General features: G+C 38.6%; 1 pseudogene; it reads left to right on the top strand.

Annotated features, from left to right (window-relative positions):
• Window positions 1-3246, top strand: part of LOC141445404 (bombyxin-related peptide A-like) — a 16444-nt pseudogene extending 13198 nt beyond the window's left edge.
• The last annotated feature ends 22403 nt before the right edge of the window (window positions 3247-25649 follow it).

The following is a 25649-nucleotide window of genomic DNA, read 5'->3' as shown; positions in this document are numbered from 1 at the left end:
ACATTTCGAGAATTAGAGTTCCAAGGTGACTTTTGCTTATTTGCAAATTGACTACGAGTCGAAACGAAACCCAATAAAATTTTATAGCACTCGTGAAAGTTACTTGGTTATTATGTGTCTTTATGTTTATGTCTACGTTTAAGCTTATAATTTAGGGAGCTGAGGGCAACGAACTCTAAAACAAGTTTTTGCTACTTAATGAACAAGAAGTCCTCAAGTGGCGACCACGAACCGGAAGACGAAGCGTCGTCAGGCCTCCCACCAGGTGGACTGACGACATCGTGCAGTTGCGGGCAAATGGCTGATGCAAGTGGCGAGTTGTCGTTCATTGCGGCGTTCTAAGGGGGAGGCCTTTGTCCAGCAGTGGACGTGGACGTCTTACGGCTGATGATGATGATTTAATCAACTTAATGAATACGTGCAAGACAACCACATTTGGGCGTCAGATATTATCATTCAAACCGCGTGCGCTACGTTAATGCACAAAACTGGCGGTCAAAATAAGTGACGAAGGGAAGATTCTCGCTCCGAAGACCCTTTAAAAAGTCTTTGTGTTGAGACGGCCAGCTTTCTTCATACCAAATTTCATACAAATCCATCCAACTTTTTGTGTGAAGGAATGAAAAAAATTGCGGTGGGAACTCCCAGAAATAACATCTTGAGTAGTATTCAAAACAATCGTGCCAAATTTCATTATAAACCTAGTGGTTTAGAATTAGATATTTTATTCCGATCGAGTGGGAATATCGGGATCGTATCTACATACCAAATTTCATCCAAATCCGTCCAACCGTTTTAGCATGAAGGGTACCTATTGCCACAAGATTTGAAGTGAATGATTTGATTAAATACACACACAAAGAATAATCAATCAAATGAATTAGGAAATGTCCAAATCCCGCTGTCATTATATAACATTGTCATGTTCTTGTGTGCGTGACCTCAACTCTCAAAAGCGTCACTAAGGGGGGGGCGAGGGGTAGCTGCCCCCTACCTAGAGATTCTAAAAAGGTTGCCAAATGTAAAGCAACCAAATCCAACTCCCAAGTACCAAAGTTCATGTGCTCTCGAATTAATTCATACTTTTCTCATTCTCCATATCAACTTGCCCCCTCATGGGCCACCGGCTGGCGACGCCCTTGTCAACTCTGGTGGCATTATAACATACATACACACCACACACACTCACAAATTGTCGCATTTATAACATCAGTGGGATTTAATTCGCATTTATCCGGTATCTTCAGAAAACCCAAGCCTTTGGCGTGGCTCTCGTCACGTTGGCGATCCTGACTGCGGTCCGCCCACATCGGCGGCGGCCAACTTATGCAGGAGCTGAACCCCAAGATCTTCTGTGGGAGGAACTTGGCGATTGCTCTCGCTGAACTCTGCAGCTTCCAGAACGCAGAGAAGAGAGGAGATGCCGGCACCATGTATAGTAAGTTCGAGAAACCTGATAGGTATAGTTAGTTTCACCAGAGTTGACGCACACAGAAACATGTCGTGTAATGACAGCAGGATTTTGACATTTACTAATTTATTTAATTCATTCTCCTTTTGTGCAATCAGTTCTTTTTGTAGCTGTGTGTGTAATCATTCACTTCAACTTCTCGTGGCACTACTTATACGCGACTTCCGCTAATAAAAACCCTCCTTCGGCAGTTGAACAAAAACAGCCAAGTGCGCGTCGGGGCTCCACACCGAGGGGTTCCATACGTTGTACGGTATTTATGAATATCCAGTGTTAACAGTGCCCCTCTCTGAGTGAAATGTACGCAGTGTGGGGTCATTTTAGAATTGACAAAGACAGTCTGACATGAAAAATTATGATTTTCAGACTTTTTTTATTGACTGTGGTATAAAAGCTATACTTCATACAAAATTCATATATCTAGGAAACCCGAAAGTACCCTATAAATTTTCCGGTTAAGACTATTTGGATGGTAACACCTTTTTTAACCCCCGACGCCAAAAGAGGGGTGCTATAAGTTTGACCGCTATTGTGTCTGTCTGTGGCACCGTAGCGCTAACGGGTGAACCGATTTTGAATGTTTTTTTAAAAAAAGCAGGTTTTCTTGCATCGGTTCAGCCGTTTGAGATATTGAACTTTGAAGTGACAACGGGGGTTTTTCCAACTTTTTGTTGATTAGGTTATTAATAACTAACTGTATTCGATTGCACTGACTTAGAAGTTTGATTTTCACAGCTTCAGGGGACTGTAGACCTGAATGATAATGGTTTTTAATTTCAACTCGATACCTCCACGCATTCCCGATCCCGATAAAGGGTCTTGACAGACCGACACGGACAGACGGACAACAAAGTTATCCTATTAAGGGTTCCGTTTTTCCTTTTGAGGTACGGAACCCTAAAAATGGAGGAAACGGACTGAGCAACAAGCTTATGGTATCTTATTCAGTGGAAACGGAAACACATCTGTGCAGTTCGCCAATGGACTTCGAAGGAGTTTTCTCCGCTGCAGTGCTGCTAATTAATTAAAAAAAAACATTATTTTGGAATAAAACATGAAAGTATGTTTATTAGAGCCTTTACAAACTACCTTTAAAATTTGTAGTTTTTTTTTTCGACTGGATGGCAAACGAGCAAGTGGGTCTCTTGATGGTAAGAGATCACCACCGCCCATAAACATCTGCAACACCAGGGGTATTGCAGATGCGTTGCCAACCTATAGGCCTAAGATGGATACCACAAGTGCCCAGTAATTTTACCGGCTGTCTTACTCTCCACGCCGAAACACAACAGTGCAAGCACTGCTACTTCACGGCAGGATTAGCGAGCAAGATGGTGGTAGCAATCCGGGCGGACCTTGCACAAGGTCCTACCACCTGCAAAATAATATATATATAATAAAAATCCATGCTGTAGGTGTGATTACTAAGTCCCTAACATATTAATTATGGGAGAAAATCATCAAAAACAAATCATTTCCAGACATCATCGTTCCCCCTACTACAAAGATCCGGAGCACTACAGCTGGCCCTGGCTCGCCCCCACCACGCTCACGGCCTCTCCCTCCCCAACCGTGGGAAGAGATTGACTGGCATCGTCAACGAATGCTGCGACAAGCCCTGTAACATCGACGAGATGCTGTCTTACTGTTAATACCAGTTATCAATATGAAGCAAATTTACTAGTCTTTCTTGATAACTGTTTCGGTTAAAGGTATTTTATACGTGATAAATAAGATAATGTGTCTCAATGTGTGGGCGTTGCGGCAGGCGCCGAGTCGCGTGCTCCTGAGAAGAAGGGCTACGAAATAGCCCGAAACATGTCGAGCTAAACTCGGTTTAAGAAGTGAGTTATCCGTTACAATATCATTTAATATGAGTGAGTCTCACGGTAGTTTCATGTTCAAACCAGATAGTCCAGATGCATAGCTTGAGGGCCCGGGTTCGATCGCCGGTCGGGGCAGATATTTGTATGAAAAATACGAATGTTTAATATTGTAAGTATGCATACTTATAAAACAAGTTTTTGCTTACTTTAGGACTAGGCAGACTGATGTCAAGTACTTGTCGGATATTTTTTTAAATCTTATTGAATTTTGTCGCATTCCGTTCCGCTTCCTCGCACATCACTTAGGTAGCCTAACGAACTATGGAATCGTCAGATTTTATACGCTGTGTTGTAAAATAAATTTGGAATAATTTATTCATGGCTGGCGATATTGCAAAACCCCTGTGAAAATTTTTCGGGAATTTGATTTGACAAATGTCTACATTTATGAGTCTAGTTGTAAATTAAAGGCTGAGCAGAATTATAAAAAACCTCGCCATATTACGGAAAACCAATAGAACTAATTTCTTGCACTGGTAACAATAAATTCAAATGTCCTGTCTATTGCTGTCAAAGATTAACGTTGTTTGCGCGTCGTATTTTAAAGTGTTATTTTGTGTTTTTGAGCGTTAAAATGCCGAAGATTACTCATAGCCTTGGATGGAAAATAATTCACAATGTATAAAAGTATTTGTCATAGAAAAAGTCTGAAGGATTAGAAAATATTCTACAAACTATAGTACTTTTTTTGTTTTTTAAGTGTTTTAGTTGAATAAATTTGTACGGTGGAGCGGAGCAGCACACAACAGAATAGTGAGAAAAATTCTGAACACGCACTTACGCGATTAAGAATTAGGTCGTATTAAGATAATCATTAAGTAAGAAGGTATTTTAGACACCTTCGATTTTTACAAGCTTTTATTTAACTACAATGTATGTTTGTGTACTTATGTATGTTGGCATACTTATGCAAATCTGGTGACAACACATTAATCTGGTACTGAAATTCGGGCGGTCAGGCCAGGACCGTCTCCGCAGGATGGAACTCTGCAACTGTTAACGACATGGACCTAAAATTTGATACGCAAAAGAGCTTGTATTTAAAATTGTTTTTATTTAACAAAAACTTACTATTATGATGACAGCTGTATCTTAACGGTGCTTTGATTCGGAATAAAACCATTTGGGTTTTTTATTTTACTATTTAGAATTTCGATTCGACGTAGAATCCGTATTGCTTTTAAGTGTTCAATACTTAAGAATTTAATCGTATTTATCTTGTAGAGTAATACAACTATTTATAATAGCATTTTAGCACATTTAGGGGCTATTTCACCATCCATTGATTAGTGTTAACTGGCGGCTAAATGTGATGCCGTCTAAGTCTATTCGAACAAAAACAAATAGAAACGGCATCACATTTAACCGTCAGTTAACACTAATCAATGGATGGTGAAACAGCCCCCTAATGCAGTGAAGGATTATATACACTTATATTTTGAATGTTACTATGTTATGTACTCGTACTAAAGTGTTTGTAGCCTTTTAAAGGGATATAAAATCGTTGTTGCAATTAAAATTGTTTTTTTTTGCACACGCAGCAGCAGGTGTTTTCTGATTATTTCGTAATAAGTATTCACTCGCAATACAATACAATGACCCCCGTTCCAGGTTGTACTTGGTCCAGCAGGTCTCGTTGGCCATACAATACAACGAGGCAATGCCACTAGGGTGATGGGTACCTTTGGGCCAAGTGCGATGCGGAGGGAAATGGTTTTTTTTTTTATTTATATTTTAAATTGTCATTTTTATTTTATTTTTGGATTTTATTACGCATTTTTACTCAAATAAAAAACAAAAGAAGTACAGATTGAATTAAATTAAATAATACTAATAAGAAGAAGACAAAGAAAACTTACCTAAGAAACCTTAACTAAATATATCTAAGATGTTACTATAAAAATAAAAATTATAAAAAGAAAACCCCGTCCAAAAGGTCTGCCTGTGGCAGAGTTCCCATGATGCTGGCCGCATTACCCCTTTGGACCGCAATTTTAATTTATTGTAATTTTATTAATTTTGATTCTTTGTATACAATGACTCTTTATTGTACACCACAAGTAAGCGATACACAGAAAACAGGTACACAGAATTCAAATTCAATTCAAATTCAATTCAAATGATTTATTCAGTAAACAGACACAGTAACAGAGGGTCGTGGGTTCAAACCCCGGCTCGCACCTCTGAGTTTTTCCAAAATTCATGTGCGGAATTACATTTTGAAATTTACCACGAGCTTTGCGGTGAAGGAAAACATCGTGAGGAAAACCTGCACAAACCTGCGAAGCAATTCAATGGTGCGTGTGAAGTTTCCCAATCCGCACTGGGCCCGCGTCGGGAACTATAGCCCAAGCCCTTCTTGTTCTGAGAGGAGGCCTGTGCCCAGCAGTGGGACGTATATAGGCTGGGATGATGATTCAGTAAACAGGCCGCAATGCGGCACTTTTACACGTCATTTTTTTAAACTACCCAGCGCTTTCGGAAAGACCATCATTGCCAAGAAGAATGCGCCGCGAAGAAACTTGGCACTTCGCACAGAGAGATAACCTGAATTCAAATTTAAAAAAAACCGCATTCGAATCAGTCCACCCCTTTAAGAGTTACGGTGCACACAGACAGACACATAGCGGTCAAAGTTAAAACAATCCTCTTTTGCGTCGGAGGTTAAAAAACACTTTTACTATCGCTGTCTTAATCTCGTTTATGTACTAGCCGTTGCCTCTACAATGTGGCCGAAACGTCGGAGTAATTTGCAAAAGAAATCAACGAAGCTCGAGTTTGTTTTGTACATTCAAAGGCAACAAATATACATTTTACTCACCAAAATCTCAAATAAAAATCACTATCTGTTAAAGTACAACTGGTGACAGGTAAATTATAATGTTAACAATGTCAACCGCTTGATCTACCTTTATTGTTTTTACAAATAAACCATATAAAATTAACAGATAACAAGATAATTGATTAGCAAAGGCGAACTTATCCCTTAAAGGGAAGGGGGAAGGGGTTTTTAAGGGAAAAATAGCAAGACCGTAAACGCACGGACTGGTCACTTATAAAAAAAAACCTTTTATAGCAGCTTTTCAATGTATACCGTAGTTTCCCGCCCCATCAGATCTTAATGCAATAGAAACGAAACAATGTCGTTGCACGCGCTTACTTACTATCACAGCTCTAGTTTTGGTATCGGTATCTGCATTTGCTGGTATTCGGTATCCCTGTCACGTCGGAGTCTAGCGCTCGGAGTGCATCCGGTTTTGCATGGAGTTTTCTTGGCGAAAAGTGCATGCATACGAGCGTCTTACACGCTTGTTTCAATGAAACGCTGAAGTTTACTTGGACGTAGTTATACAATAGTACATTGTGTCTTAAGGCGCGGTAAACAAGGAATTACGAACGAGAGTCTATTAGAAGCCCGAAGTCGAAGACTGAGGGCTTTAATGAGTCGATGTTCGTAATTCTAGTACCGCCCATTCGACATACAATGTTTTTCATTACATTTGCGAGTAAAATTGGATATTTGTAAAAGAAAAACTAATATTTTTTTCAAAATTGCCCGATACCGCTGACTACGCTCTTAGCAGCGCCAGCTTCGCGCCGACGTAGCATGTACCCGACGTGCGCGCGCCGCGCTCCTGCACGCCATGCAGTATCACACTCATTTACCGACCTGGGCTTCATGACAAGAAAAATTAGTGCGGGAAATGACTCATTTAACCGACCACGGGTTTTCATGAAAGCCACATAAAGGCTCAAGGGTTTTAATTGGGGGGTTGCAATCAAGGTAGCCTGCATGTTACGACACTGTTTACGAGCAAGTGTGATGAAAAAAAAAATGTGTTCCAAACTTCAATAATGATTTTTTTGATTTTGGAATTAGTTTCAGTAACATCACAAGCAAAGTTAGAGAGAATAACATGACAATGGTTTGGAGCATTTTTGCTAAACTACGTCCATTTTATGTCATTATGCGCCCGTTTATTCCGTATGATTTTGGTGGACATCTTTTTGTTGACATGGTCGAAGATTGTGTTACAGTTTCCAGGTTATCTAGCAGAAGTACAAGACGTCTAACGTTGAAATGCTCGATTAATGAATGACCTTTTTGCAAGCAGTCGCAGGAGACCCTTTTCAAACTAAAAAAAATACATATAAAATAAAATTAAAAATAGGTTGTTGAGTAAAATTAGTAAGAATATAACTAATGTTAAACGAGTAAAATTAATTAAAATAATATAACAAATATAAGTGATAAAATGCATGACCGCCATGTGTAGAGGTAATGTAATGAGCCTTCGGGGCACCCCCTTATATACGCCTTTATACATGCATGTATTTATTTAGTTTTAAGGATTTCAATGAATAACAGAGTGTTACTCGTAGAGAGCTATTTTTCTGCCAACAAACTGTCGTGCAGTTTGGCAGATCTTTATTGAAAAGTGTATTCTGTTAATTTTGAGAGAAAAAAAGAAATCAATGAAACTATAGAGGTAAACAGTTACTTTGCTCATCCTCGACTTACGATAGCAACGTCTATGCAAAAAAAATATGTCCATTCAGCTCTTCGCCCCCACGCTTGTAAGAACTAGTGATGTAACGAATATTCGCATTCGCATTCGTGGATATTCGCATATTTTGCATATTCGCATTGGCGCCAGAACGAAAAACTGAATATCCAGTTCGCATTTCGCATACGCGAATGTTCAAAAATGTCGTTCTTCTCAGCTCATCTTAGGCTTCTAGGTTAGCAACGCATCTGCAATACCCCTGGTGTTGCAGATGTTTATGGGCGGTGCTGATCTCTTACCATCAGGAGACCCACTTGCTCGTTTGTCATCCAGTCGAATAAAAAAAAACTAGTACGAACGCACCCAATTCACGTAAATCACATATTTAAACCCAACCATCACCACCACCATACTAAACTACGCGTTTCGAACGAAGGCTAACAAGCACTTATGAAAGTCAAAAAAAACTACCACCGGTTCGGAAAAGCCTCTGTTGAGAAAAATCCGGCAAGAAACTCAACGAGGTACCTATATTTTTTTAAAACAGATGTACAATATTATTAAATGATATCTATACATCATAAGTATTTAACACAACTTTATTTTTAACACAGTAGGTTCGCTATTTGAAGGGATCGCCAATGCGGATCGGAATTATTTCCAAATATCCCTGTCCACGATATAATCATTAACTTTATAATACGCCTTAGATATTAATTATTAATTAGAGTTACAACTAAGCGTAGGAAACTAGATTACTATAGCCCTCTCATTCTAAGAAGTATCCTGTGCCCAGCATTGAGGCGTATCTAGGCGAAAATGACGATGATTATGAACAGTAAATTATGTAAAATAGGTAAATCGCCTCTCAAGCAGAGGGTCGTGGGTTCAAACCCCGGCTCGCACCTCTGAGTTTTTCGAAATTCATGTGCGGAGTTACATTTGAAATTTACCACGAGCTTTGCGGTGAAGGAAAACATCGTGAGGAAACCTGCACAAACCTGCGAAGCAATTCAATGGTGTGTGTGAAGTTCCCAATCCGCACTGGGCCCGCGTGGGAACTATGGCCCAAGCCCTCTCATTCTGAGGGGAGGCCTGTGCCCTGCAGTGGGACGTATATAGGCTGGGATGATGAGGTAAATAAACAAGTCCAAAATACGTGCGAGTAAAAGGAAACCTCTTTCTGACACGTTATTAACAAAACAGGAAAAAGCACCGAAAAACCGCCAAATTGGCGCGCAAATATTAAAAATCCTTTTAAAAAATCTCGGCTTCCTCAATACGTTTACTGGCAAATAAATCAAATATTAAAATGGAGGCAATAGAGATGATGGCTGGATAAATTATGCGGCCTGCCATCTGTGCCGGGGTGGTGAATTTTTTAACACTCCACTTAATGCTGGAGCTATGGAAAAAACTCTGACAGCTGCGAAGGAAGACGTCTATTAATATGAATGAAATATTTACCTTCTATTAAAAGATGAAGACAACGAGCAACGTAATGCGGTATAAACATAGAGATATGGAGAGTAATAATTTATTGAATCAGGCGTTACTTTGCGGAGGTCCACATCAATATCAATGAAATCCACTATACCTTCCGCCGCCTAACTTTGCCTAAAAGTTCATTGCCACGACTAGTACCACAAAAACTTATAAAGGTATAATTCCAATAATTGAATAGGCACTATACCGTTAAGCGATTCGAACACAATCCGGGAGTAACGTAAAGAAGTCGAATAAAAAATGTATCTCAAAAATGCGTCAAAACTGAGTATTAAGTAATGAACTTTTAGGCAGATTTATATGGCGCGTGGTATAGAGATTCATTTACTAGATAATATTTTTTTTGCATCGTATTCTGTCGAATAAGTTCGTATTTATCTTGCTTTTTCAACTAGTACAGTAAACTTCAGGTAGCTAGCGGATGAGAAAAGTAATCTGTATAAAATGTTCATTGATGAAGTTGAGAAAGACTTGGTACCCTGCACTACAGATATAGATTACACTAGATTACGCAAATGCATAACATGTGAGTAAGAGAGGGTCTTACTCACATGTTAGACAGGGACAACAATAGTTACCGGCCACATATTGCAGTGAAAATATGGCCCGTCTAAGAGCCCCTTTATCTAGTGTAATCTATATCTGTGCCAAGAAGATGTGGAAGCGGAGGAGCTGAATGGCCACGCATTTGTGACACAGACGTACAGTCAAGGAATTTAATTCATGGGCCACCATGGTACCTTTTCAAAGGAAAAGTCATTACGACTTTCCTTGTTAATGAGGGCTATCGTTTTTTCTCTCACTAGATGGCGCACTGTAGCGTGAGGTTTTTAAGTATGACTTTCAAAGTCTGTTATTAAGGGCGTGAAAACAAAGTTTAGATTAAAATCATATTTAATACACCTTAATTCCGTGCCATAAAAATATTAAGCATGCCACAGTGTTGCATAGTCCCCGTTTTGTTCGGAAAAAAGGGAGGACAAAGGTTTCCGAAAGACAAAATTGTCTCAAAACACAGACATTCATTGCCCCGGAACGCATATTTGCCATAATTAATTTCAGATAATGCAAAATATTCACAAAATTATTCTAATTATAAATAAACCCGCGTAGCTCACCCAAAAACTATGAGATTTGACATTTCGGAAACCTCACGCTACACTAGCGCCTCTAGCGGCGAATTCATTCGCGATAGCCCTCATTAATGCGATGTCACTATGACGTTTTTTTTTTTTTTTTTTTTATTTGACTGGATGGCAAACGAGCAAGTGGGTCTCCTGATGGTAAGAGATCACCACCGCCCATAAACATCTGCAGCACCAGGGGTATTGCAGATGCGTTGCCAACCTAGAAGCCTAAGATGGGATACCTCAAGTGCCAGTTATTTCACCGGCTGTCTTACTCTCCACGCCGAAACACAATAGTGCAAGCACTGCTGCTTCACGGCAGGATTAGCGAGCAAGATGGTGGTAGCAATCCGGGCGGACCTTGCACAAGGTCCTACCACCCGCAAACTGTTTACTGTGAAATGGTTCCATGGTGGCCACCAATTGGAATTGGTGGAATCCTTGTACCTATATTAAAGTCGCGGGTGACCAAATACCTGTTTATAGTTTTATATTCGCCCTTTAGATTGTAGAGCGTTTTTAAAACTGTCCGTTTATATCCAGCAAACAAGACAACATCTTGAAAGAATAACTGCAGCTTCTCGAAATACAAATTAGAGTGGCTTGTTAAGCTCTTTGTTCATTCGGAACGGCCGCCGAGTGACTCACAACAAGTTTGGTTTGTTTGTGTCTATTTTTCATGAAACACTGCAAGTAATTGTAATAAAGCATTCTGGTAGATATTCAATGTTATAAAATTAAAGAAGGCTCGTAAAGAAGGGTTCTGGCTGTACATGTATAACATGAAAGTAGGATAAATACTGCAGGAATGAGAGCATTTTGGATTATGATTGGTGTGAAATTGAGTGACCGAATGAGGCATATACTTGGCATAGTGTAACGTTCTGGCATAAAAAATGCTGTTGTGACTCGAATAGAGAAAGGGATAAGTTGGTTTGGACATGAGATAGTAGATCGTACAACAAGAGCATAAAACGAGCCATTTTACCCAAGACGTTTATATAGCCACCCGAGCCGCTACGGCGAGGGTGGATAGACACGTCGAGGGGAAAATGGGTTTAATGCTCTAGTTTTACACTCTGCTTTTCACTTCGATGGCGAGGTAATGAAATAGAAACAGTGGAAACAATTTTATTGTTCACTTACTATGTACCTTTCATTGTTCACGCATTACTATTATAATTGTACATTTTAAGTTTTATTGATCTATTTTGATTGCTTTTTAGTTTTATATAAATTAAAAATTATTTAAAAAAATATGTAGAAACTTCTTTGTTTATGGCTGTTTACACCTGATGGCCTTGGTCTTAGACGAAGATTTTACTTTATGCACTAGAGCATAAAAAGTCATTTTATGTCGCCTAGACCCAGCATAAACACGAACTTTACGAGCATGAGAAGTGAAAAGAGTATTTAAGCGTGAATGGAAATGTTGGAACGGTTAGACTAAGAGAAGCATTCCATGATCAGACATCCATCAGATTGGGGATGTTGTAAAGAAAGGTCAGGTCAAGAGTATCCAAAACCGGCGAGCATGTATAAAAAGACTAATGAGTGTTGAGGAAGCTATATCCATATCATCATATATTTCTTAGAAATCTATTTTCATAAAAATATGAGTAAAATTCTACCTTCCATTTCATATTTAACAATAGTTAGAAATTAACTACTTACCCGTTCTATATAATTACTAATTAATAGATCATAATTATATATCCGTTGTACCACACAGCTTTCTAAGCATGGACTATAAGTTGAACATATTTATTGATATTTAATATAAAGTAAATTAAGACATATAAGCAACAGTCAACTAAAACGTATCTAACAAGAATGAATAGTTTTTCCGCATACATTTATTTGTTTACTTTCACGACTTTTCTTTCGCAGCCCACTGATTTCATAATTCGATTGTTTCTCCGAACACCATTTTTACATAATCGAATCAGAAATGTCGCCGATCTCTAAATAAAAGTTTAGTTCCAAGAAATCTCTCGAAATATTCGGGAATGCTAATGCAGTGTGGCCACACACGAAAATTCTTGTATTTAACGGGCATTACATTAACAATAAGTACTAGTGTTTCACCACTCTTTACGTATATTGTATCCTGTGTATAAACCTGCCTAGTATATGGTTTATGTGAAGTACCCAACCCGCGCTGGGTTCGCGTGGGAATTAGAGTCCAAGGCCTTTCATTCTGAGAGTGACGTGCGATTATCACTTGGCTAAATTATTAATTGTACCTACTGTATCATCTACTTACGTGTGCAGTTTCATTAAATAAAATACAAAAAATAAAATGGTGATGATGATGATGAAATGAAATTGATTCCGAGTGGTACAGTGAAGTTCTTTTATTTTTGGCCAAAACTTTGATCAAAAAATGTAATCACGACTCTCATTCTACCGGCGTAGAAGCTTGTTTAAATAGTTTTGATTGAATTTGCTCACATGTTTATGAACTCGACTGTATCTATAAAATAACATCATACCGTGTTGGCATAACACAAGTTTATGAAAGATCAATTTGCATTTTACTAACGCACGCGTTTAACTATTGGATCTAGCAGTTGAATTAAAATTCTAGGATTTCGAAATAAATTCCGTGGGAATTCCTAAAAATCACAATTAAACAAAAAAAAATATGGATGACGTCACACTTACGTATACTTTTTTACTAAGGAGTGATTTAACGGGCCCGCACTACCGAAATACGGTATTTGACTATTTTGTATATGTTTTATAAATTAAAACTACACAATGCCTGTTATCGAATAGAAAAACCATTTTTAAGCTACCTTTATAAATAACAACATTATAAAGGCTTGAAATTCAAGATTAGACAGAGAAAGAAAGACATACTGGCATGTGACGTCACAAGCCAGTACCGCCATACTTGCTGCATAGAGAAAAGCGTTTGAGAAAGAGACAGGTATCAAAAAATCACTATAAATCCAATTTTCAACCGATTTAAATTTTCTCTTCGCTAAACACTATCTGTTTATCTATATTTTCATAATAATATTAAGATATGGCAAAATCAGGAGTTGTCAAATACCGTATACAGTGTGTAGTTTTATTTTGAATAAAAAAATGCATCGATTAATTTTCTAATTATATAACTGACAGACTAAATATATAGATTTTTCTCAGGATTCTACCTAAATGCTCTATTAAAAATTAGGTACACGAAAATGTGTGTATTCTACGTTGTAACGTAAGAAACTTTTTTTCTAAAAACAACTATATTCTGGCAACACCCGGCAAGTGAATAACCGAACCAATAAGCGTCTCTCCCGCCATAAAACATCGGGAGAGCTCAACTTGTATTCATGTTATGAAAAAAGTTGTAGAAACAAAAAGAAAACCGGGAGAAGTTAAGCAGAACACTATTACACAGTTTATAGTAGATGGTCTTTAGGTTGAGGAATAGTAATAGTGCTTTGCGATAAGTATTTCATTTTTGCTTGATTTTTAATAAGGTATATACTCATAGGTACATTATTTTTCACTTCTTATGCTTTTTACTTTAGTTTCTGCATATCGGGACTAAAGCTCCTTTTTATTCTCTAGGGATTAAAGTATTTGTTTTGATTTACGTTGGAAACCCCAAAACAGCCAACACGGTGTTTATGAATGGCGGATTCTTAGGGCGTGGAAATAACCTCCAAATGGCAACTGTGCAAAATATAAAAAACTTTACTAAGTATTAATTCATTTTATTATGCAATTATGCATAGTGCAATCAGTTTTAAAATAGTTTTTAATTTTTAAACTGTTGGCTAAAGCATTTAGAACGTCACTTCATAAACAATAAAAGAAAAGAAAAAACCGCGCAACAATTTTTTTTTCCATTTGAATTTTGAATAGTTGGCCTGTCCATTAGCCGAGCGTACGTTTTTAAAAAGTAATATTGGAATTTTGAACAGAATGTTGTTTTTTTTCCTCGCATTCAAAGTGAAAAGTAGAGTGTTAAACGTGAGACTAAACAAACAACCATAATGCCACTCGAACTACGAGTATAGCCACCCTCGCTCTGCTCGGGTGGCTAAACATCTCGTATCATAATGACTTGTTTTAGTCCCTTGTGGAATAATCTACTATTTATTAAGGTATGCAAGGTTTCTTGAAATTATTCCGTAACAATTTAGTAGAATTTTGGGATAGTTACAAGCTTGTATTTAACCTGCCCTGTTTTGTAAGAATGGGTCAAACATTTTAAGCTAAATTTGACCCGCTACCAATGATCGAATTAACTTGGAATTTGGCACACTTATGTACATTTGGCAACAATAGAAAAATCTGGTAGTGACATCCTGGTGGTCCAGCCAGGATCGTTTCTGCGGAGAAAACTCAACGGTTAGTTGCATCGTCTTAAGGTACCGAATGTAGTACCTACTTTGTAAAAAAAGTAGAGCCAGCGATAGCAAAAAAAGTTTGTATTAAAAATTACATTTTTAATAAAAACTTATTTTACTGATCAACTTGTAACCCTTTAAAGTAAGTATACTTCCTAGGTCAATCGAATAATGTCAAATGTAACGTTATAACCAGAATGTTACAGTTAACTATATCGAATGTTGTTTTTAACCCCCAAAGCAAAAAGAGGGGTGTTATAAATTTAACCGCTATGTGTGTCTGCCTATGGACCGATTTGATATGAAGTTTTTTTATTTGAAAGCAGGTTTTTATCTTACCGCACCCGTCTACAAATTTACATCAAAAACATTATCGTTATAATTTTTAATAAAGGGTTGTTATCTCTTGTCTTAAGTTGTATTGTGTTGCTGTCTACCATCTTTAATTTACTAGTAATTGAACATGTCAGACAAAAATAATGCTAGCTATTATCTTTTATGCTATCTGCATCTCACTGATGACATATTACGGAACGGACTGAGTGCATGAACACTGATTAAAAAGTTTTTTTAAAAGCTAAACTGCTTATTAACATAAGTAAATTAGTTTTTCAGCTTTGAATAATTTATTTGTGAGAGTAGCAATATAATAAATCTTGAATTAATTTTTTAACCACCGACGCAAAAAGAGGGGTGTTATAAGCTTGATTTATTAATTATTTAATGTGGCTGAAAATCAGCGCTGGGGTGTTCTTAATGCTTCAGCATTATGCTGAGCCAGTGTCCGATTCACAACCGCAATGACACATACCTTTGTGTTGTTTTTTTTTGTACCTAATAATATTGTTGTCTTGTGTTGTGAATAAATGTATTTTCTTTCTTTCTTTCTTTCTAAAGTAGGCAGCAATAAAAAAAATCCGATTGCATACTTTTGTGGATAAAACCTTAAGTTTCTTCGCCCGTAAGGACATTGTCGGATAATATTAGAGCCAAGGTAAAAGTTAATAGATTTTTTTACCAGCACGTTCGAACCGGCGTTCCTTGGTCAGGTGTTGTCAAGAGTCTCCGTGCCTTATCTCTTGATGCTAGTAAGATTGCAGTTCCCTGAGCGCGGGAACTCAACCTAAACGGGCAGGTTCAATAACCTTTTTATAATGTAATTCGAAAATTAATTCGTAATTTGAAAACCGTGGTGGCCGAACGGTCATGCGTGCCGCATCGTAAGCGTGTGCTTGAGGGTTCAAGCCCAGTAGGTATTCGACAAAGTTTTTCAATCATTATTTATTTATTATTTATTTATAGTCTATTTCGCTATGATTTCTAAGGCAAATGTACGGGATGTCAACATGACATTAGTAGCACAAAGGTTCCACCCTTGTACGTAATTCCGTTTCCTCGACTGTACAGTCAACGTCATAAATAAGTGATCATTTTTGTACCTTGTCGCTTTCAGTCGGTACACAATTTCGTATGGCTTTTCAAACATGAAGTTAAAATTACAAGGTACAAAAGTGATCACTTATTTATGACGTTGACTATACAGAGAAAAAATCCCAAACAAATTTGCAATAGGCGCCCTTATTATCACTTTAGATTGATCTCTACCAAGCAACCTTTATAGTAGAAAGAAATAAGGAATAGAATTTAGCATAATATAATCATCATCATCATCATCAGCTTAGAACGCCAGCATAATAACATTTTGATAAATAACTTTATAATTTCATTATCCTCATCATCATTCCAGCCTATATACGTCCCACTGATAGGCTCAGGCCCCCTCACAGAATGAGAGGGCTTTGGCCGTAGTTCCCACGCGGGCCCAGTGCGGATTAGGAACTTACTTACTTTTATAATTTTCACTTTTCTCTGTATATCGTGACTAAAGCTCCTTTTTACCGACTTCAAAAAAAGGAGGAGGTTATCAATTCGGTTGTATTTTTTTTAAATGTTTGTTACCTCAGAACTCCGTCATTTATGAATCGATTTGAAAATATTTTTTTTCGATCGTTTAGGAATGCTTTCAATTAGGTCCCATAAGCACCAAATCAGGATCTGATGATTGGATCCTAAGGAAATAGAGGGAGCTCTTCAAATATTGTAGGAACGCCTATGATAATTTCGATTTCGACATTGTTTTTTTTCCTCGCATTCAAAGTGAAAAGTAGAGTGTTTAACGCGAGACTAAACAACCATAATGCCACTCGAACTACGAGTATAGCCAGTCTCGCTCTGCTCGGGTGGCTAAACATCTCGTGTCATTATGGCTTGTTTTAGTCCCTTGTTGAACAATCTACTATTACTTTACTTGCTGCACTTACTAAGTTTTCTTTCGTTGATAACAAAAACCTCAGCAAATTTTGAACTGCTCAACAAATGCTTACATTTGGTTTTAGCTGTATCTATGTAGCGGCATTAAGGTTCACATGACTTGGCCCCTCCATCCTTGATACCCTAGGTATATCCACTGGCTTCTCCTATCTTTGTTTTCTGCACCAGTTTCAATCAAGATACGAACTCTTTCAAATCGAACCGCTTCATTGAGCTCCACAAGATCTAGATGTGATCTTGCAGAAAATATTGTTACATTTTGTAAATAAGAACAGAATATGAATTACTTTGTACGGTGAGTCTGGTTTAAAATTTGATCTTTATCCTGCTCCGCTCACGGTAGTGTTAAGTATTTAATGAAGAGTGAGTTATGATTGGTTTTTTGGAGTCTTTTTGGTATTTTTTATTTTAACTCCAAATTTGTTACTTTTACTTGATTGCTTAGTAGCGACATCTCGTCTGGGTGAGCGGTTGGTTCCGAAAGAGTGTGACGTCTCTCGATGAGAGCGGAACATAGATGTCGCTAGTGCTGCTGCATAAGTAGCGTAGTAGAAATAAGCAATCTGAGATATGTATGTATGCATAGGAAAAATTCGTGTCTAGATTCCTGTCCAGCGGTGGTGTAGGGGTTATAGCACGCAGCACGGATTGCTGAGGACCTGGGTTCGATTCCCAGCGCTGGTCTCTTTTTCTGGTTTTTCTGTGCATCCATGTCTCAGTTTGTATTTTCGATGAAGCGTGACTGTTTCGTGTTGAAACGAAGCTTGACTTGACTTTGACTTTATCACGAAAAATGCACAGTTTCCGAGGGAACAGCGTGCGATAGCTGAATTCCACGCGGGCGAAGCCGCGGGCAAAAGCTAGTTGTTCATAAATACGTCGTGTATCTATCATCATCACCCGGAAGACGTCGACTGCTGAACAAAGGCCAAGGAGGCCAACGGTTATCTGTTCTTCGAGCGATGTGGCCCGCCCATTGCCACTTCAACTTGCACCTACACTTGCTCTTGCACTTCAACGTGTACCATATACGTGGATAAAAAGGTTAACAAAAACCAGGCAAGTGCGAGTCAGACTCGCGCACCGAGGGTTCCGTACACATTTATAGGTACGTAAGTTAACCGGGATCGTGTCTTGAACTTGAAGATATTTCTCGCTTTTTCCGAGTGATTTAATAAATTCAGTGTATGCAAGATACAGTGAGATTAGATTATATTGGTCATTGATACAGACAGACATAAAAAATCAAGATTTTCAAACTTTTCTAGTTGGTTGTGTAGCTACCTTCATTCATACCAAATTTCAAGATTCTAAGTTCAGGGAAGTACCCTGTAGGTTTTGATTCCCTTGCGAGTTCCGAAAATTTGCAGCATAAACGGCTGCATCTTTTGATTGCGTTGGGTTAGAAGTTTGATTTTTCCACAGCTCCATTTTTATAGCTCCACGCGTTCCCGAGAAAAAGGGTCTTGACAGACAGACAGACATACATACAGACTGACAAAAAGTGATCCTATAAGGGTTCCGTTTTTTCCTTTTGAGGTACCCTAAAAATGTATAAAAAAGTTTTTGGTACAGTCCCTGCATCAATATCTGCCACAACGGAGCGAGCAAAAATATCTGAGATGACCTACACCGACCCTAGAAATAGTCGTATCAGATATACACGCCTTGTTGCGTTAGATATTGGTGCTAGAGACTACTTTTTCGAAACGACTTCACTACTTATGGAATATCGGGATAAAAGAAGCCTGTGTTTTTTCAGCGATACCAAATTCATCCAAATCCAAAAGAGGAACAATTTCGTGTTTATAATATCTGTAGGATTCTTCTAAAGAAGACAAATCTCAAACTCAAACTCAAACTCACAACATTTATTGACATAAAAAATACACTACATCACAACAAAGACACAGTAGACACATAAGTAGAAGAAGAGAGAAAAATTAAAGACTTTGTGCTGTAGTGTGATGCCAAAAGGACGGACGGGAAGGAGGATGTGCATGTGTGTATCTGCGGGAATATCCTTATAAACCTAGTACGTAAAGTCTACTTATGATTGCATAGATACAACACCAGTGCCTATTCGCTATTGAACAATACGTTATTGTATGCAACTTTGTACGGGCAAAATAAAAACTTTGTTTTAAAACACGATGGAAAAATCAGTTAACAAAAGCGACTTAAACGAAGTATTTAAGTTTGCAGTTTGTGGCTCGATGGTGTTGTGGTGTTTTATAATAAACTAGTGTTTAACCGTGGCTTCGCACGCGCAAAACATTAGATACAGTAATTGAATTGAAATTCCGGGATTTTACAAAATTCCCGTGGTAGTTCCCAAACACCAGCAATGTACAGTAAAGTAAAATGACAAGTAAGTGTAAATGACAGCCGACAGATACTTTGATTTTTACTTGTCAATTTACTTTGCTGTACATTGCTGGCGATTATAATGTTGTTAGAAAGTTAGCAAAGTCTTATTAATGTATACAGAAATAAGTTACTTTAGCCTCCTTTAAAAAGCCTAGCTGCCGTAACAGACTGTTTATAATTTATAATTTTGTACTGGGTTGTCGAGTTGGGATGCCGTGGTGGCCGAGTAGTTTGACCTATGGCCTCTCAAGCAGAGGATCGTGGGTTCAAATCCCGGCTCGCACCTCTAAGTTTTTCGGAATTCATGTGCGAAATTACATTTGAAATTTACCACGAGCTTTACGGTGAAGGAAAACATCGTGAGGAAACCTGCACAAACCTGCGAAGCAATTCAATGGTGTGTGTGAAGTTCCCAATCCGCACTGGGCCCGCGTGGGAACTACTTCCCAAGCCCTCTCATTCCGAGAGGAGGCCTGTGCCCAGCAGTGGGACGTATATAGGCTGGGATGATGATGTACTGGGTTGTATGCTTAGAAACACCCACCTATGTAACTAGCGTCAAAGAAAATTAACGTCATAAAATCTTTTCGTGACATGTAACTGAGTGGCCATTTGGCTGTATGTATTTAGTTTTTGTTTCTGTATATGTGCTCTATCGGCTAATAAACCATTCTTATTCTTATTTAATCAGTTTTCCTCAGGCTCTCATTCTTAGTAATTCAGTTACGAGTACAATGTTTGAGAAGAACGAAACGGTATTAGAACTGACAGTCTCGCTGCAACTGAGACCGCCGGCGATGATTTATTATCGCTCTAGGGATGTAAAGAGTATTTTATGAAATGTACTAGCTGTTGCCAGCGACTTTGTCTACGAACAATTTGTTTATTTCTACCTTGCGGCCAGTATGTAATTTTCCGGGATAAAAACTGTCCTGCTCGGGATTTGTAGCAAAATTCATCTTTCTAAATTGGCTCAGCGGTTTAGGCGTGAATAGATAACAATCAGACTGTTAGACAGACCAAGTAACTTTCGCATTTATAATTATAATTACATATTAGTATGGATGGAAACAATTATCCGCTACAATTATCTGGAAAGAATTCAGTTATCGGGATCACGCGAGAACTGTACAATTTATCTAGATAAAAACTATTCTACATCCTTCTTAAACTAGGCATCTATATAAATTTAATTGAAATCAGTTCAGTGGCTTAGCTGCGTAAAGGTAACAAACAGACATCTGAAACGCTGTCGCGAGTAAAGGCTAGCAAGCCAATATCTTTAATACAATCCGGCGATTCCCGATCTGAAATTAAAGCTTTCATCATCATCCCAGCCTATATACGTCCCACTGCTGGGCACAGGCCTCCTCTCAGAACAAGAGGGCTTGGGCCATAGTTCCCACGCGGGCCCAGTGCGGATTGGGAACTTCACACGCACCATTGAATTGCTTCGCAGGTTTGTGCAGGTTTCCTCACGATGTTTTCCTTCACCGCAAAGCTCGTGGTAAATTTCAAAGTAACTCCGCACATGAATTTCGAAAAACTCAGAGTTGCGTGCCGGGGTTTGAACCCACGACCATCTTGAGAGGCGATAGGTCAAACCACTAGGCCACCACGGCTTAAAAACCCCCACGGATTAAAGCTTTATCATCGGCAAATACTGCAATACTACTATTAAATCTGACTAAAAGCGCTGCATAACCACTCCCCAATAACTATTTGCTATTCTCCACCAAACTCCATTCAAATTTATGCACTCCGTTACAATACCCGCTCTAATTTCAGATGTAAAATGATTCCGGAAATTCAATATTCTTGAAACAATATAGCAACACCTGTGAGGCTTATTTCCATTCCATCCCGAAGGGATGCGGCATAAATTCCTTGCCGTACCAGCAGTAACGACAATCGCGGGCAGGGCATCTGGCCCTGTACCACGAGGTGCCAAATTCGAACTGCGTGTCTTGCCGTCCCGCAGACGCTTATTTGTTTAATACGAGAGTGGGAGGGACGGCACGATACGAACTTTGATTTTCGAATTTCGTAGTAGATCTGTGTAGAACGTCTGTTTCGTAAGGCATGTGGAGCTTATTAAATACTAGTGTTTACCTGCGGCTGCTAAACTCGGAATTCCCGGGAAAATTGGCCTAATGGTCTCTCGATCGGGACGGATGGCGGGAAAAAGGAGATTCCTTTGCCCAGCAGTGAGACACTTTAACACTGCTCTCAGAAAGCAATTAGCAGTACCTATCTAAAAAAAAATACGAGTTATTTATTAAGATTGGTTTTTTGGAATCTTTTTGTATTTTTTATTTCAATTCCAAATTTTTACTTTTACGGTCATCCCGTAAAACCTAAATCGAAAATACAAACTGAAATATAGATGCACAGAAAAACTAAGTGCTTAAGTGGCTAACATAAGAAACAAACAAGCTGAGATAGGCTGCATAGGGCTGTGCATAGGGGAAATTCGTGTCTGTACTGTTGACCATCAGTGGTGTAGCGGTATAGCACGCGGTACGGAATACCGAGGACCTGGGTTCTTTCACGTCGAAACGGAGCGACGGATTGACGTGATTTTTGGCATAGAGATAGTTTATGGGCCCGAAAATGAGATAGGCTACTTTTTATCTCCGAAAAATGCACAGTTCCCGAGGGAACAGCACGCGATAACCGAACTACAGGCGGGCAAAAGCTAGTTAAGTAATAAATAGAAGTAAACACGAAAACAAAATCTGACATCGGGCCGCCTGCGGTCGCGCAACTTTAGCTTTATAATTTCGGACATAAGTTTGTCCAAAATATGTTTTTAACTGAGTAAACAATAGCGGCTCGCTAAATATAATAAACTAAGTTGAGCAACTAAAATTCGGAGCTAAATATTTAGCGGTTTTATCGGCGACCGCGCGCGGAAAGTTGGTAGTGCGGCCGCGGTTACGTATCAGTTTGTTTCATAATAACCGTTACATTATAAAGGGAAACAAATAATAGTATGTTATTGTCTAGGCCTGGAAGTAGACAATTGCTAGCTGCGTGTTAAAGCTTGCGAATCCTTTTAATAACACGAACCCAGTAATTGCTGTACCGGCCGAGGCGATTGTATTGTTATACTCAAAAATCGAGAACAAAACAAAATGAAAAAAGTACCTACTAAGTATTAACAAAATAATCCACGGCATTTTTCTACCCGGCTTATTTTTTATTTTTGTTTTTATTTGTTTTGCATTTTCTGATTCGGCAGACTTTAGGACACAAGCAAGAGGGCGTGAGATGTATGAAAGAGCGTCGGTGTCTACAAGATGCTTTTGGGATGTTTATCCCCATAAGGAATATTAGGATAATAAGTTATGATTGGTTAGAGTCTATTTCAACTCCAAATTTGTTACTTTGGTGATCGAAAATACAAACTTGGATGCCCCACCAAGGAATATTATCCGTGCTGCGTGCTATAATACAAGCTGGACTGCCGCTGTCCCGGTGGTGTAGTAGCACTACATCTATGTATTATTTCAGACTTTCAGCTACTTATCTAAGTTTAACATTTCATGGAAATCTCTCCAGCCGTTCTCATATTTACAAATATTCGTTTTATAATGGTAGTACTACAATGTAAAAAAACATTTATTTATAACAAAAAGCAATAAAACACACTGCATAAAACATTTAAAAATGTGACTACAAAAAATATATAACCTAGCTTAACCTATAAATAAAAAATCCCTCCTAGGTCACTGTCGCTGTTCATTGTGCCCAGAAGGCTGGCAGCATTCCCGCGTTGTATCGCAAGGCTAATCCTTTGCCCAAAATAGCTGCCAGCCCTCTGGTCACCTGAAACATCAATGAGGCGCGCGGATATCTCTTTCGCGATATCGCGTGCGCCTGGCCCCCACGGCCTAGGTTCAACACCAAACGGCGCAAAAATATAGCCCTCCCCAAGGGCTGCATATTTGCGCCGTTACGTCGCTGGGATGTGTGAAGGAGCTAGCGTGTCCACACAGGTGGTGTCCCATACAAGTGTCCTACCTTGCTTCCACGGAACGAGTGTCATACCGTCTGGCCGCTTACCATCGTCGCGTGCGATACCGTATGTAGGTCTGTACATTGTACAGCCGGGGAAACTTGATCTTTTCATAATCAATTTCGCTATGATTTTTTTGACAAATATAATGGAACGTCAATATGTCATCGTAGTACAAAGGTTCCACCCTGGCACGTAATTCAGTTTCTTTGACTGTACGAAAAATCAGACCAAAAGGAAATAATATTCATAGGACATAATTATTGATAACAGCGCCTTCTAACGGCACTTTTAATAAGCTAACCTGGAGCTTCATTCGTAAACTTAAATTAAATAGCAGTAAACCAACCAATTAGTTAATATAACAATACAACAATTCATTAGCGAGTGCACAAATACAAATAAGTGGGTAAATAATCACTGCAACATGTTAAAATTATTTGTTTTGAGGCGTTGTTGGTTCAGTTCGGCACAAAGCGAAATTTGCCGTTGTGTGGTAAAACGTATCCAAATTAATTTGTGATCGTCAACATTGTAGATTTCCATCCCAGCCTATATACGTCCTACTGCTGGGCACAGGCCTCCTCTCAGAACAAGAGGGCTTGGGGCATAGTTCCCACGCGGGCCCGTGCGGATTGGGAACTTCACACGCACCATTGAATTGCTTCGCTTGCTTGAATTTCAATTGTAATTCCGCACATGAATTTTGAAAAACTCAGAGGTGCGAGCCGGGGTTTGAACCCACGACCATCTGCTTGCGAGGCGATAGGGGAAACCACTAGTCCACCACGGCTTTTTCTATTGTTAAAAAAAAGAAGTACAAGATTTTATTTTCATATAAAACCATCAAATAATTTTTGGTCACATGACTAAAATTACTAAACGTCATACACTATTATTTATATACTATTATATATTTATTTTACTTTTTTATTTTTATTTTTTGATTTTGTAGATTTAAAAGTTATTAAATGACTGAGCTTTGCTCAGAGTACTTTATTTGCTAAAACTCGAAAACACGGATGTTCTACATATAACACCAACAATTATATTTATGTTTTCGCACATAAATTTCGAATAACTCAGAGGGACGAACCCTGGCAAGAACCCGTAACCCTCCGCTTGAGAAGCCATTGACTATCGCGACTAGATTGCACAGATAGATAGATTAGAATACTGGATAGTCCAGTGGTTAGAGAACCTGACTATGGAGCTTGAGGTCCTGAGTTCGATCCACGGTCGGGGCAGACATTTGTGTGAAAATACGAATGTACGTGCTCAATAATTATGTAATTATCTACATTTAATTATGTGTATTCGTAGCCTGGTACTTTGCTAAATTTGGGACTGGATCGATTGGTGTCAATGAGGGCTATCGCGTATGAATTCGCCACTAGAGGCGCTAGTGTAGCGTGAGGTCACCGAAATGTCAAATCTCATAGTTTTTGGGTGAGCTACGCGGGTTTATTTATAATTAGAATAATTTTGTGAATATTTAGCAATATCTGGAATTAATTAGTGCAAATATGCGTTCCGGGGCAATGAATGTCTGTGTTTTGAGACAGTTTTGTCTTTCGGAAACCTTTGTCCTTCCTTTTTTCCGAACAAAACGGGGACTATGCAACACTGTGGCATGCTTGATATTTTTATGGTACGGTGTTAAGGTGTATTAAATATGATTTTAATCTAAACTTCGTTTTCACGCCCGTAATAACAGACTTTGAAAGCCATACTTAAAAACCTCACGCAACAGTGCGCCATCTAGTGAGACAAAAAACGATAGCCCTCATTGTTTCATATCATGTTATTTATTTATATTTTATTATCAGTAATGAAAAACCCACAAACGCACGCTTTACAACCCGCTTGTCTAAGCCACAATAGGGTTCTCTCCAAAGCTCATCAAAGTTGTAAGAGACGTTTCCAAAATTCCTAACATTAAAAAATTAAAGCTTAAAAAAAAGGAATTAATAGGTTTACACTGTCTAGAACTCTGTTAAGTAGCTGTTAAGTAGTAACTTCCATTCAAAATCGTGGTGCTCAAAATTCTCATTAAGTAAAGTATTCG

The sequence above is a fragment of the Choristoneura fumiferana genome, chromosome 2 (assembly GCF_025370935.1).
Source record: "Choristoneura fumiferana chromosome 2, NRCan_CFum_1, whole genome shotgun sequence".
NCBI lineage: Eukaryota > Metazoa > Arthropoda > Insecta > Lepidoptera > Tortricidae > Choristoneura > Choristoneura fumiferana.
The sequence above is the reverse complement of the archived record's forward strand: the minus strand, read 5'-3'. Positions and strand labels throughout refer to the sequence as shown.